This window comes from Dermacentor variabilis, chromosome 2, assembly GCF_050947875.1.
Source record: "Dermacentor variabilis isolate Ectoservices chromosome 2, ASM5094787v1, whole genome shotgun sequence".
NCBI classification, from domain to species: Eukaryota; Metazoa; Arthropoda; class Arachnida; order Ixodida; family Ixodidae; genus Dermacentor; species Dermacentor variabilis.
The window spans coordinates 257208918-257222835 of NC_134569.1; positions in this window are offsets into that span (position 1 = coordinate 257208918).

Sequence of the window (13918 nt, forward strand, 5' to 3'; positions counted from 1 at the left end):
TAGGACGTTACAACTTCACGCAAGAACCTTGAAATTGTGTAATGAGGGCCAATGGCTGAAGAAACAAAAAAATCAGGCATAGAAACTGCTAACATGGTTTGAAAAAAACTGCACAAAAACGGGTCTCTTTCGTCCCTTTGCAATATGAAACGTGATACAACTTGCTGAAGAAACAAGTGGCACACCGACAGACCACCTTTCATTACTCGACGAAACAAATTTGTCCTTGATGTTCGCTCCCACGCAGAACACCAGATAAACGTGGCAAAGATTCGGTGAAATTTTTGAATGTGCTTACGTGTACAATACAGTGCCTTCAGAAGATACATAATTTAGCAGCGAGATAAACATTACGAATAGTGGCACGTGCAAAAATCTACAATTCGCGGCCACCCCATGCTTCGGCCATCGCACACATTTCATCCGTTTTTTCGAGTCAGAGTGACTCGTTCTCACGATACCCATCCAAAGGCACCCCCAGGTAAGTGCTAGGTGTCGTGAACCACCGGATATTTTCAAAAACACCGGGAGTGGCACTCCAGTGACCATGCCAGAGACCAATGCACTTTTGCTTATTGATTTCACTACCGCTTTTCTCGCAAAACCTTTCAGTAATTCTTAATAATGCGCTAACACTCTCTTGAGCAAATAGGGCAACGTCATCGGCATAAGCAAGAACACGTACTTCACAGGACTGTATCTTAAAACCCCTGATTTTTGTATTATTAACTATTTTTCTACAGAGCGGCTCCAAAAATAAAGCAAAAAGTAAGGACTTAACGGACAACCCTGTCGAACAGAAGAGAGTACTTGTATGCGTTGTGGGAGTTCACCATTAAGAATTAAATTGGTACATGAGCTTTGATATGCCATTTTGATGCATTTACATATGACGGAACCAAGTCCTACATAATTAATTAATAAAAACAGAACACTATGTGGTACCATGTCAAAAGCCTTAGCTAGATCTATTTGCAGCATCGCTACCTTGATGAGAGCGCTATCGCAATATTCTAAAATGCCTCTGGCTGTATGAATATTTGTAAATATTTTCCTACCCCTGATGCCGCATGTCTGATGCGGCCCAACTAACTTCCGTATAACTCCCTGCAGCCTTGCTGCAAGAACTTTCATGAAAACCTTGTAGTCTACATTTGTCAACGTGATTGGCCTGTATCCTGTTACATTAAGTAACGTATTTCTATCTTTGCCTTTTGGGATTAGTACTGTGTGGGCACGATTGAACGATGGAGGTAAAGACCCCCGCTCTAGTGCCTCTGAAAATACTTCATGCAATGCTATTGCCATATCCGTCTTGAACGCCTTGTAAAAAGTCGCGCTAATCCCATCCGGGCCAGGAGATTTGCCCGAGCCTAGTTCCTCAATAGCCCTCTCAATCTCTTCGATACTAATATTCATTTCTAATAAATTCGTTTCCTCTTTGCCTAGCCTCGGCATTTCTGCCAAAAAGTCATCCTCGTAGCCCGGCACATTTGGCTCACGACAAGCAAACAATTCTCTATAGTAACTTTCAAATGCCGTCATGATAACTTTCTGTTCTTTGGATATCTTACCATTATATTCTATTTCCAATATTTCATTTCCTCGAGCGTACGCCTTTTCATCTGATAAAGCTCGCTTTGTTGTTACTTCCCCCGCGAGATATTTTTCAGCACGTGCACGTATAATTGCACCTCTGTATTTATCCTCCTCTAAGCTTTCTAGTTTTCTTTTAATGACTTGCAGTTCTTGCGTCACCAAACCCGGATTAGCTGTTTCGATTCGCACGAAGTCTTCGAGCTCCTGCCGGAGACCTTGTTCATGTTTTTGAGCTTGATATTTTATATGCCCACCTCTTTCTATAGCGTTCAATTTTACCCTTTGTTTAAATAACTCCCATTTCACTGCGGCACTGCGTAGTGTGTCATTAAAAAACTGCTCTATTTCTTTTTTGTTTTATCTATGAACACGTCATCCTTGATAAGCTTGGCGTTCACTTTCCACCTTTCCCATTCAAGTTTCCTTTTTTGCTTTTGGCCGATCTCGAAGGTCACTAAACAATGGTCACTGAAAGAAACGGCATCAACATCGTAGTTCTGACAAAAAGGCGCAATCTCCGAACACACATACACTCGATCTAGTCGTGCATGGCTGGTGCCTTGAAAGTGTGTGAAGTGCTGGCGACTTCCACCTTTTGCAAACTGTGCCACATCATTTAAAGAGAATTTGCTCACGCATTCTTTAAGATACACAGCACTTTCATCATTTACACTAGCAGTGGTTGAACGGTCTTCCTGGTTAAGGACACAATTGTAGTCACCCAACACAATCAAGCACCTCTCACAATCAAAATACATACTCAATTCGCGAAAGAACAGACATCTTTCATGCGGCTTTGTAGGTGCATATACACAAATAAATCTAAATTTCGTTTCCCCGTAAGAAAGATCGCACAAAACGAAACGTCCTTGCATGCAACTTGTAACCGTTTCAACGACAATGCCAATTGAATTTTTAACAAACAATACACACCCGGCTGATGTTCCCACCGCATGGCTCACGCATACATTGTACCTTAAAGAAATTTTTGCTACCAAGCCTTCGGTCGCTTCCTCTCTGCTGACCTTAGTCTCCTGGGCCGCAAGCAAATCTAGGTCTTTTTCTTGCATTATGCGTTTGACCTGATATTGCTTGCGACTGGCCCCTAGACCCCGTACATTGAGCGTACCGACGCGTAATGGTGCATTTTACACTTACAACAACACAACAAAAAACATACCGACAGCGGAAAAAGTTCCGAGATTATAAAAAAGCTAACTATCGAGCCATCAACAGAGAACTATGCATATTTCTAGACACTTTCCTACCACTTTATCTGCAACGCTCCATAGAAACTAACTGGTCTATCTTCAAAAATAAAATAAGTGAGCTTATCACCAAACACGTACCCCTTCGATCCGTCTATGCTAACAATAAAGCACCATGGTACAGCACATATCTTAATCGGTTATCGAACAGGAAAAAACGTTTATTCCGTACAGCGAAACATTCCTCAGAACAGACACATTGGCTAGCATATAAACACGCAGCAATTTCATATATTAAAGCCCTAAGGTCAGCCAAATTTTCATTCTTTAATTGTACACTTCCAAATTTATTGAAGACTAATCCAAAACGCTTCTGGGAAGCCATACGAGGAAACAACCATAAAACTGGAATCTCATTGCTAACAACTTCTGGGGACCCAGTACCTGACCTATTGTGTTCTACCGTGCTTAACAATACCTTCACTCAGTCATTCTCATCACCTCAGACCCCTGATCCGATGCCCGAGATAAAATCAACTAACTACCATTTCATGGATCCCATCGTTTTCGACGCAACTGGTATCAAAGCCATAGTACAAAACTTAAAACCTAAAGCATCATGTGGGGTAGATGAAATTAACACTATATTCTTACAAAACACAGCGGAATACTGTTCAATCCTACTAGAATGCATTTACTCACAATCTTACAACTCTGGCACCTTACCGTATGATTGGAAAATTGGCAAAGTAATCCCCATTCACAAAACCGGACCAACCCATGATCCACACAACTACAGACCTATTTCACTTACATCTGTACCATGCAAAGTTATGGAGCATATAATATACACACGTCTGGTTAATTTTCTTGAAAATAACAACTTCTTCACAGTTATGCAGCATGGATTCCGTAAAAACTTCTCTTGTGATACTCAGCTTATCCTCTTCACTAATGCCCTACATGCCAATTTAGATTCTGGTTTTTTAACAGATTGTATATTTCTCGACTTCTCTAAAGCATTTGACAAAGTGAACCATGCATTGCTTCTTCATAAATTAGGCGTTCTAAACATCGACCCCTCCGTAATTAATTGGATTCGCGCGTTTCTGAAATCACGTGTTCAATATGTAACCACTAATGACGCTAACTCACCTTTAGCCCCAGTAGACTCCGGCGTCCCGCAAGGGTCTGTGCTCGGTCCTTTATTATTCCTAATTTATATTAATGACTTGCCCACTCACGTTTCCTCGAACATTTGTCTTTTTGCGGATGACTGCGTCTTGTATCGTAAAATAACTAATTCTTCAGATATTCTACTAATTCAGGGGGATCTCAATAACATAAATGAGTGGTGTCGTACATGGCGCATGGAATTAAACATTAGAAAGTGTAAGACTATGAGGATTTCTCGTACTAACGTCATCTGCCCCACCTATACGCTAAATAACATCCCACTAGAATGTGTAACGTCATATCGATACTTGGGGGTTCACATTGCCAGCAATCTATCCTGGAAAACTCACATTGATCACATAACATCTAAGGCCACTCGCACGCTGGGATACTTTCGTCGAAAATTTTCTCAAGCACCATCATCACTAAAACTCTTATTGTACACAACTTACATTCGCCCACAACTAGAGTACGCGTCATCAGTATGGGACCCCGGTCATGACACCCTCATACACTCTCTAGAGGCAATACAGAATCGATCAGCCCGTTTCATTCTCACCAACTACCAAAGAACTGCGAGTGTCACTAACATGAAAGCTCTCCTTCACCTCCCGCTGTTATCAACCCGTAGAAAACTATCTCGCATATGTCTTTTCCATAAAATCTACTACCATAACACATATTTACGCTCTATCTTTGTCCAACCACCACCATACATTTCATCTCGCATAGACCACCGCCAAAAGGTAAACATTCCGCACTGCAACACCGTCGGCTTTTCATACTCTTTTCTTCCCCAAACGAGCAAAGATTGGAATAACTTACCCGCATTACTTACAAGCATTATTGACACCAATAACTTTAAAAGCATACTTCAAAGCTTCATGTTATAAATAATTGTTGCGTTTGCTTGTTCTGTATAATAACTGCTTTTATGCCATTGTTTTACATTATTGCTTGTATTTTTATATCGTATGTTCTTTCCTTTCTTTATTTTTTCCGCCATGTATTTTTGCCATGCTCACAAGTTTCTATTTACCATTCTTGTTTTGTATACGATGTTTTTTGCCATGTTGTTTGCCTTCCCTCCTTATTTTGTGATTGCCTCTGTATTTACTTACTTTGCCCCTCCCCTCTGCAATGTACAACCGTACCTTGAGGGTATGATAAATAAATAAATAAATAAATAAATAAAGGTATACTAAACATGGTGACTGTAAGCGCGAACCACCAGTACAACGCTTACCGTGGTTCTACCCTGCAGTGGGAATACCGGGGTATTACTTGTCGCATCCCTGACCCCGAACCGGCGACGAAGACGCCGACCGGACTTCGGGGACATATTTTTTACCCTTGGCGCCAGCAACGCGATGCCACTGACGCACCAGGCGTTTGACCTTGCGTTCGGTGCTGTCCTCCGTCAACTTCGGAATGCCTGTTCTGGGACGCTTCCCGCGTGCCGCGGTCGCCCCCGTAGCGTCTGCTTGGTCTTCGGCCGTAGTGGTCTCGGTGCTGTCGCTCATGTCTTCCTCTTCACTTGCTTGACTTAAGAGCAGTGGCTCTTGCGTGTCGCCTGTTTCGGCACGTTCCTCTGTTGCCTTCCTCAAATCGCGGCTGTCAGGTGTCGCCCCTCCAGCTTTTTCGGCGTCCGTCTCCCGGGCCTTGCCTTCGCGTTCCTTGGTGTTCGGGGCAGACTTTCCCGCCTCCTCCGCGTCCATTATATTCTCTTGGTCTTCTTCTGTAGGGAGAACCGTTTTGTCTACTCTAGCGCAGCTCCTTGCACAATCATTGGTTTCGTGTCCGAACGCCCGGCACACACCACAACGTGGCGTCTGGCAGTCCCGCCGAATGTGTCCTTGCCTGCGAAACCTCAAACATAGCGGGGACCAGCCCGGAGGCACAAGAAGTACAGTGCCACTTCCTAACTTGAAAAGATGAGGCAGGTCATCAAGCTCAACACCATCCTTAAGTCTCATTCGCACGACTCTCATCGTGGACGTCGCATGTTCAAAACCGGTGACGGACCAGTTGTCATTGGACACGTCAAGAACGTCACCAAAGCTACTCAACGCTTGCCGAAAGCTCTCACTTTGGACAGCAAAGTCGACCCAGTGCACTTTCACGGTGACGTCTTGTTGGACGGGGTCAATGACAGCGCAGAAGCCGCCCTTGACTTGAAGTCCACCCGTTTTCACGAGAACATCCTTGTCCACCTTGCTGCGCAGCTTGACTAGCCAGACGTGATTCGTCTGGTAGGCTCCAATACCCGTGATGTTTTTGATGATACCAGCTTCCTCCAATGGCTCGCGAAAATCTTCCAGCCGATATGGTCTTCTTGCCAGGTCCCCGTGCAAAAAAACGCACTGCTGCATGCTCTCGCCTGAAGGCAATGTTGGCAGCAACATCCTATAATCCGAGGGTGCAGAAGAAAACCTATCAACGCGGCCAATGGCGGCCGCCAAAGAATCTCGCACGGAGCGACCCATCACGCGTCCTTCCTCCTCGAAAGCCGAACGCGGAGTCGAAGCCACGGATGCATGTATTGACAAGCGAATGAAACGCACTTATGAATTTATCGCGGGCATGCCAGTGCCTTGAGACGCTTGGCGCGTTTCGATTTGGGCACATAGACAAGCTCAATCGTTGCAATTAATAGCAATTGTACGCGTTCCCGGCGTCTTCTGCACTTCGAAGAATATAGATTGCGCTGAAATATACGACAATAAGATTTATATAGCGTAATATACAGAGCCACAAGAACGTCTGAATCCACAAGCACGAAGATCAGGCAAATCCATGTACTTCCCATCATTCCCGCGGCGTGCGTCTAATTGTCGTACAAAAATCCCTCACGTGACCTGATCCTAGGTGCCTAGGGACAGGACCGTTTAGGGACTTTTGAGAAGGCATGATGGTTGCGCCGAGCGACGCCGTGGCGTGTTCGTTCTCGGCGTGATCGTTCACCGGCTCGCGCGGACCGCGCGTTGTACAACGTTGCTTATGTGATTGTGCTTGCGTTGCTTGTGTGTTGGTTGTACGTACTTAGCGGGAAAGCCGTGAGTAGTGGTGACGCGACAGTGCGGCTTTCGCCATCTGTGCTTTCGCCTCGGTGAGCTCTGGCAGTACAGAATCTGCGTTGTGTGACCCGTGCTTCCTCGACAATTGAAATGTCGAAGTGGCCTAGCGCCTCGGCAGCGAAGTTCTGCGAACCGCGATGCCGTGGCGTGCGTTGAATCTCTGGCCCACGCCGCCCGCTGGTCGTGTGTCTCCGCAGTGGGATCAGTACTTGTTGGCTAAAAGTCGCGCAGTAGTAGTGGTGTGGCATGTCGGCTTTAAGTCTCGGTGAACTATGGTGGTGTGAGATCCGTATTTCTGAAGAATTCATTGGTGCTGACGATTTAATTATTCAAGTGGCGTAGCGCCACGGCAATGCAATTTGCGAACCGGCGCTGTGCAGCAGCTTCGTCTTGTTCGCCCGTTTTCGGCAGCGTCATCACATCACATATGCACCTTTACTTGACGGCACTCGTAGGCGGAGGTATTGCACGTGTTTTTCGCCACGACTTACGTAAGTAATATAATGCTTAAGGTGGTGTTTGCTCACAACTGTTCACGCGTCCTTGAAATAGGGCAGCGCATGTTTTCAATCGTGTTCAGCGCTAGTGCACTATCCGTCACTTCATGTGATTTACTTTTATCGTGGGCTTTACGACAATTATCGCGTAGTGCTGTGAACATAACGGAGCTTTAGTGATGTCACATGATCTGCCAGAATTCCACGAAATGCAGAGTAGATGTTTAATATTATTCGTACTAAGGGCGCGATAAGCACAGTGAGGTGGAGCCTAATACTGTGCCCTGTAATCTTCAGCTGCATTTGTGCCCGTTTTTCGCGCTCTTAGCTTTAGCAACGGGACGCAGGGTTCGGTGCAAAGTTGGGACGAATGAATGTGTATATACGTCTGCAATAACTTCACCGCAACACATTTGTTACCCTGAAGATACTGCCCCGCCCGCTTTACTATAATCTCAGGTGCTCTCGAACTCTCTATTTGCCGGTATTTTTATTTTCACATGCTGAATGGTCCTACCGCAATACATATATATAGTGAGGTGAAGCTGATTAATGTTGCCAAGTGCTTTGACAGTGTCAGATCTAACAGTTATAGAATGACATGGCCAATACAACAGCTCATACCTTCACTTTAACAATTCTATTAGGACTGTCAAACTAATCTTACAGCACAGAAAAGCAACGTAAACACCTCAAGAGTTGATTAGCAAGTAATACTGGAAAGTTCAAGTCTAGTGACCAAGGGTGTGGTGAAGTGCTTTAAACATTCAACCAACACACCTTAAGTGCTTAAAAATTTCTAGCATATTGATGCAGGCTGATCAGACTTACTTTGATAATGGTTGTTTTACAATGAAAATAATAGTACTGCATAAGAGGACGCAAGCGACTCGTGTGCTGTTTGGTTATGCAAACCACATGGGTGCCAGAAATACCCAAACATGGTGCTTGTTTACACACGCTGCTTGCGTCCACTAATCTAACGCTCTCTAATGTCAACAGTATAAAGAGAGGCTGTAAAAATATGGCTTTGAATTTCACAACTCCAATTTTGTTTCTTCTATACTTGTACAACCTATGGTTTTGTGACAGCATCTGCCTAGCTCATTGGCACATTTTGCGACAAAAGCAGTGATGATTCAATCAGAGTTGCCTGTCCTAATATTACTCCAATAATTCTTTAAACAGTTCATTTTTAAGCACAAAGCATGTCATGCCCAACTAGAAAATTAACCATGGAATAATCTACTAGAAGTGGCTAAAAAATCAGCAGTCTTCTGAAGTCAGCTTGATTTGCAGCTGCTAAAATTGGCTATTATTGAATTAGGGCAAGGAAGAAACGGCTTGAATAAACATATGTCTCATCAGAAAGTTGCGGTGGTGTGCTGCAGGCTAAAAGCCGTTTTGGCATTGGTCTACCTCTGTCCCAAAACCAGGCACCACAGCCAAGGCGACTTCACTTGGCTTTGACAGCTTCAAATTCGCTTTCACAAGCACGTAATACTCAGTCGAGGTGAGCTCAATGCACATCACCCGCACTGGGTATGCAAAGACATACGGCCAAGAGGATGCCACCTTGACGAAGCAGACACCACAGAGTGCACATGGCAAAGATGGAGTCATTTTTCAGATGTTGAGGAATCTTGCCGAAACAAGGAAGCAAGCACTATTGCTTGTAATCAATGAAATCTGGAATATTGGAATTCCCCACTGAGTGAAAACACTTGGTCATGATGCCACTACCGAAACCAGGCAAGAAACCTGACACCATAGACAACCTTTGATCAGTCTCACTCACATTGACAGTGTGCATATTGACTGAAGGAATGTGCCTCGCGAGGCTGAACCAGCATCTGGGAAAGACAATAGCCTCTTTCTGCATCAAACCATCGTCAATGCCAGCCGCTTTGGAGGAAAGATGTATGGGTTCTTAGTCACAGTCCAACCAAGAAGGATGTTGAGCACAGTCTGCAATGAGGAGGTACTGGTGGCCTTTCGTGAAGCCTGCCCAGTCATTAGTGGTGTGAAAGCCTCTAATGCAACCATATGTTTGAATATGAAGTTATAGTAAACAGCCAAAGACTTTTACCAACTGCACAGGTGGAAATGCAGGTAAAACCTGGACCAGCACACTTGGTTGCAGGAGTGATTTGCTGATGAGGTAAGAAGGTGACTTAACAGTTGATGATAAGGTACACCGAATGCAGGTATGCGCAATATGTATACATACTGTTAGGCTGAAACAGATTAATTTTCTCCAAAGCAATATCAAAAGCTCAATTTTGTTTAGGATGCCACTCATGTGCTTTAGGTAAGTGTCATCGTAAGTAACATCATCATCATCAGTCTGGTTACACCCACTGCAGCGCAAAGGCCTCTCCCATACTTCTCCAACTACCCCGGTCATGTACTAATTGTGGCCATGTTGTCCCCGCAAATTTCTTAACCTCATCCGCCCACCCAACTTTCTGCCGCCCTCTGCTACGCTTCCCTTCCTAGCAGTGTGGACAGGGTTATATACAGCGGCATAGGCAAATGATACTAGATACAGCTGTTATGCGTAATATTTTTTTCTGGACTAAATTCTTGCTCCTTGAACTCATTCGAGATCATTAACTGTAGCACCAAAGTAGTGGAACACTACCAGAACAAAGGCATGTAGCGTGCACATCTCAATTCTTCTTATGCCAGTCTTCTTTTTTACACCAATAGCTGCTATGGGCCAACTCCCCTGGTTCTGATGTCTACTGGTGTTGTCACTCTAATTCCCAAATTTATTGCTAGAATATTGCAGATAAAGTTCTCATTGTGATGTGTGGATTCAAACATATGATCAAAAGATTGGCAGTCCACAATTCTACATTTCAGCCACTCTGCTGAAGGTACAGTCGTGGCGAATACCGATCCTGGAGAGTGCGATCTAGCCAACAGGTGCCATGATTGGCTAACACCTGTTCAATGTCTGCGTGCTGTATATAGAGCTGGCGTCCACGCCTTCAAATTCTTACTCATCACTTTCCCCACTTGTGAAGGCAGTACTATGTTAATTTTTCTTCTTACATGTAATGACAGTGATTGGGTGCATCTGCTTTATTAATCTTCTAGTGCTTGGCTTCTCAGATTTGCTGGATGGGGCTGGTTGATGGGGCAGAGCGCGAGACCTAGCAATGGGTAGCTCAAATATAGCTTTGAGAAAACCAAATTAATTCAGCAGTAAGAAGCTAAAGGGTTGTTTTTCTGGAGACCAGAGACCAAGTCTGGATGTGAAAGAGGAGGAAGAAAACTAGTCTTTCCACTTCAACACTGGGAGGCACAACTCCCACTTATTTTACTTCTTTAAAGGAGATTACCGACTTGCGCTGGCAAGTGTTCACTTCAACAAACACCGAATGAAGCAAGCTTCCTGCGCATATTTCACCATTTATTGCATCACTTTCACAGTATGAGTGGAACTCCAATTTTCGTTATGCCACAACTTGCCCAATCTTGTGTTTTGCAGTAGGATTTTAGCAGTGCTGTTAAGGCACTTACATATTCGTGAATAGTAGTAGAGAAAAAAAGTAAGAAAACAGTGGCTCTTCGTGCATCGACTATGCATGCACCTGGTGCTCTCATGTCCATTTTTCCCGCTATCTGCTAAACCGTTCTAAAGAAGAAAAGCTCATACACAATTATTTTGCAGAGTCAGACAACTAAACCAGTATCCTTGGTAAGCAAGGTTTATTTATTTGGTGACACTTTCTGTGGCCCTGCTATTGGGCTTTCTTTTCATCCTATTCCGCTGTGAAGATTCATTAAGAAGTGACAAGACAATTTGACAATTTTAATCATTGAAAGACTTAGCGAAACCTTTTTTGGGTTGTTTTTCCTTGCTTTCAGACTCTGCACATTGCCTTTTAAGGCATGTTTTAAGTGTTTCTTTTTTTTATGGAGAGGGCATGTTAACATCTTTTACACCATGTCAATTATGTGGTGCCATAGTGCATTCTTGGATGGAGTCTTGCCCTTTCATTCAGTAAAATATAATGTTTTTTGTGTCATAGGCCGTTTTACATTTGAGTATGAGTGTAGCATTTCGCTAAGTTTTGCCTCTGTCACCGAAGCTTGCTACCCACTGTTGTTGACATGTGACTTTTGTTCAATAAAAGGAAGTCTGTCACTTATCCTGTGCACTGGTTGTCTTTTTGAATTACGATTTGTTGCCTATATTAGTTCTTTTGTTGTATCTCAGATTAGGAATGGCTATCAAAGTTGACATCATTTAATCATATTGCACACAATGTGGATGATATGTACTTGCAATATATGGCCACCATAAATTGTAGCTATAAGTTACCAGCACTGCAAGTAGCACTGTTTGTGCAGAATATAGTTCAACTCTACTACTTTCAAACATCATTGTTTTTATCTGCATTTGTATAGCTCCAGTTCCTGTGAACAACACGCATCTGGCGGAAGAGTGGCTTGCACCTGCAATGGGGCCCAATGAATAGCCAAATTTCTGCCCGTTTTCATGTTATTAGCATATTAGATGAGGCAGTCGTTCTTATAGTAAACTGTTTGCGCAGTGTAGAAGCCACTGCGGGTGTCAGGATCTTGTACACATCTTCAGCTTTGCAGGGGACACAGCATCTGGCACATAGTTTGTCACAGGCCATGTTTTTGGGGCAAGTTGGGTTTACTCACTTGCAAAGAGAGAACCAAGCTTGTTGGATATGAATTAAACAGCCTGTACACTCGGTGGCCTTCTTCATTTTGTGTGACATATTTGGTTATAGCTACCCTTGCTTTATGCACTTCTTGTCCGGCAGCAGTTTTGCTTTTGAAACACTCAGGATAGCTTTCAGCAAGCTGGACAGGAATAGCACTGAAAAACCAGCAGATGTTAATTGTTGCACTTGTCATGCGAAGCTTCCTACAGTATGATGAGGACGGAAATTAATGAAGGTGTTCCTCAAGGCCTTCTAGCTTAAAACGAGTTTGGAGCAACGTGATGTATAGCACTTTTCTGATCGCATACTATAGGTTCAGCAGGTGTGGCCATGGTTGAAGTGCAGTGCAAGGTCAAGGAAACAGATATCTATGAGCAGCACACTGGTAAAGGAGACGCTGGGAAAACTAGTGGGAAGCCTGTTGAACATCTAATTGACCAAGTTGCTGGCTTCATCAGGCAAACTGTGATAAAGAGAAGGAAGTCATCAACACATCAGAAGGTTTTTGCGTATAGACACTGCTAAGGTTCTCAGGCACGTCTCTTGTAACACGCCAACAAATCTTAGTGCGCAGGCTATGCATGACCAACTACATATGCCTTCTGTTTGGACAAAGAACTGCTCATTGTAACTGATGAAGATGGAGTGGACAAAAAAAAAACGGCAGCTCCACTAATCTGGTTTCACTGGTATTAGCAGTGCTTTGTAAGTATGCATCGCCATACTCCCCACTGCCTTCTTGGTTGACATCAGCAAGGACCGGCTTGAGGCAAGGGGTAATAGACATCTTTACAAGCTAAAAATGCATGCATGCATGGAGAGCACGTTGTGTCCAAAAAGTAGGCACTTCACAGGGGCATTGGAGAAAAAACAGATTATTGACAGTGGCCAAAGTAAGCTTATCTGCTACTAAACACCCAACACTGTTGCCATGTGACACCTCTGAAACAATCCTTCTGAAAGAAGAAATCATCCTTGTGCATCCATAAAGAGGGCGGATAGGCAAAGCCCCTTCAGCAATGCGGCCAGCTTCAAAAGGCCCACTTGGCACATCCTGAATGCTTCCTTCTTAGACTTTGCTGGGTCAAGCATTCCACTGTCCAAAAGTTGTCATTGAGAGCACTGTTGGTTTGGTGGCAATACAGTTCAGAAGCGATTGCAAGAAACCTTTCTTCCGAGTTGGTCTGGAGGCTCATGGTGCTCACAGAGCGACACCATGAGACAAGCAAGGTGACCGGATGCCTCCAAGCCCTTGTTCGTGTATCACACTGTTCTGTTAGTAACAACCATCAGATCTGAAACCAACAAGCTCAAGTTCAGCACTCGTGTGGTTACTGTGGAGGATCCATAATAGAAAGCACAAAACAGAAAACTGAAGGGAAAGGATAAGGCACCACTTAACACCTAGTATTGCTGCAGCCCACCCCCTTTTATTTTGTCTGGTCATGCTACATTTTTTTCTATATATAGGCATGAACTTATCCTGTGCACAGCTTATTGCAGAGAGCATAGGTGATGTTCCCAATCGGTGTCCGATTTTTATATACACTATATGCTGGCTCAAAGAGGCTCGAAACACTGCAATGGAAGCTTCTAATAGAAGAGGTGCCTGGAAGAAAAAAAAGCTGTGCTGCAACCATCTTGGCAAC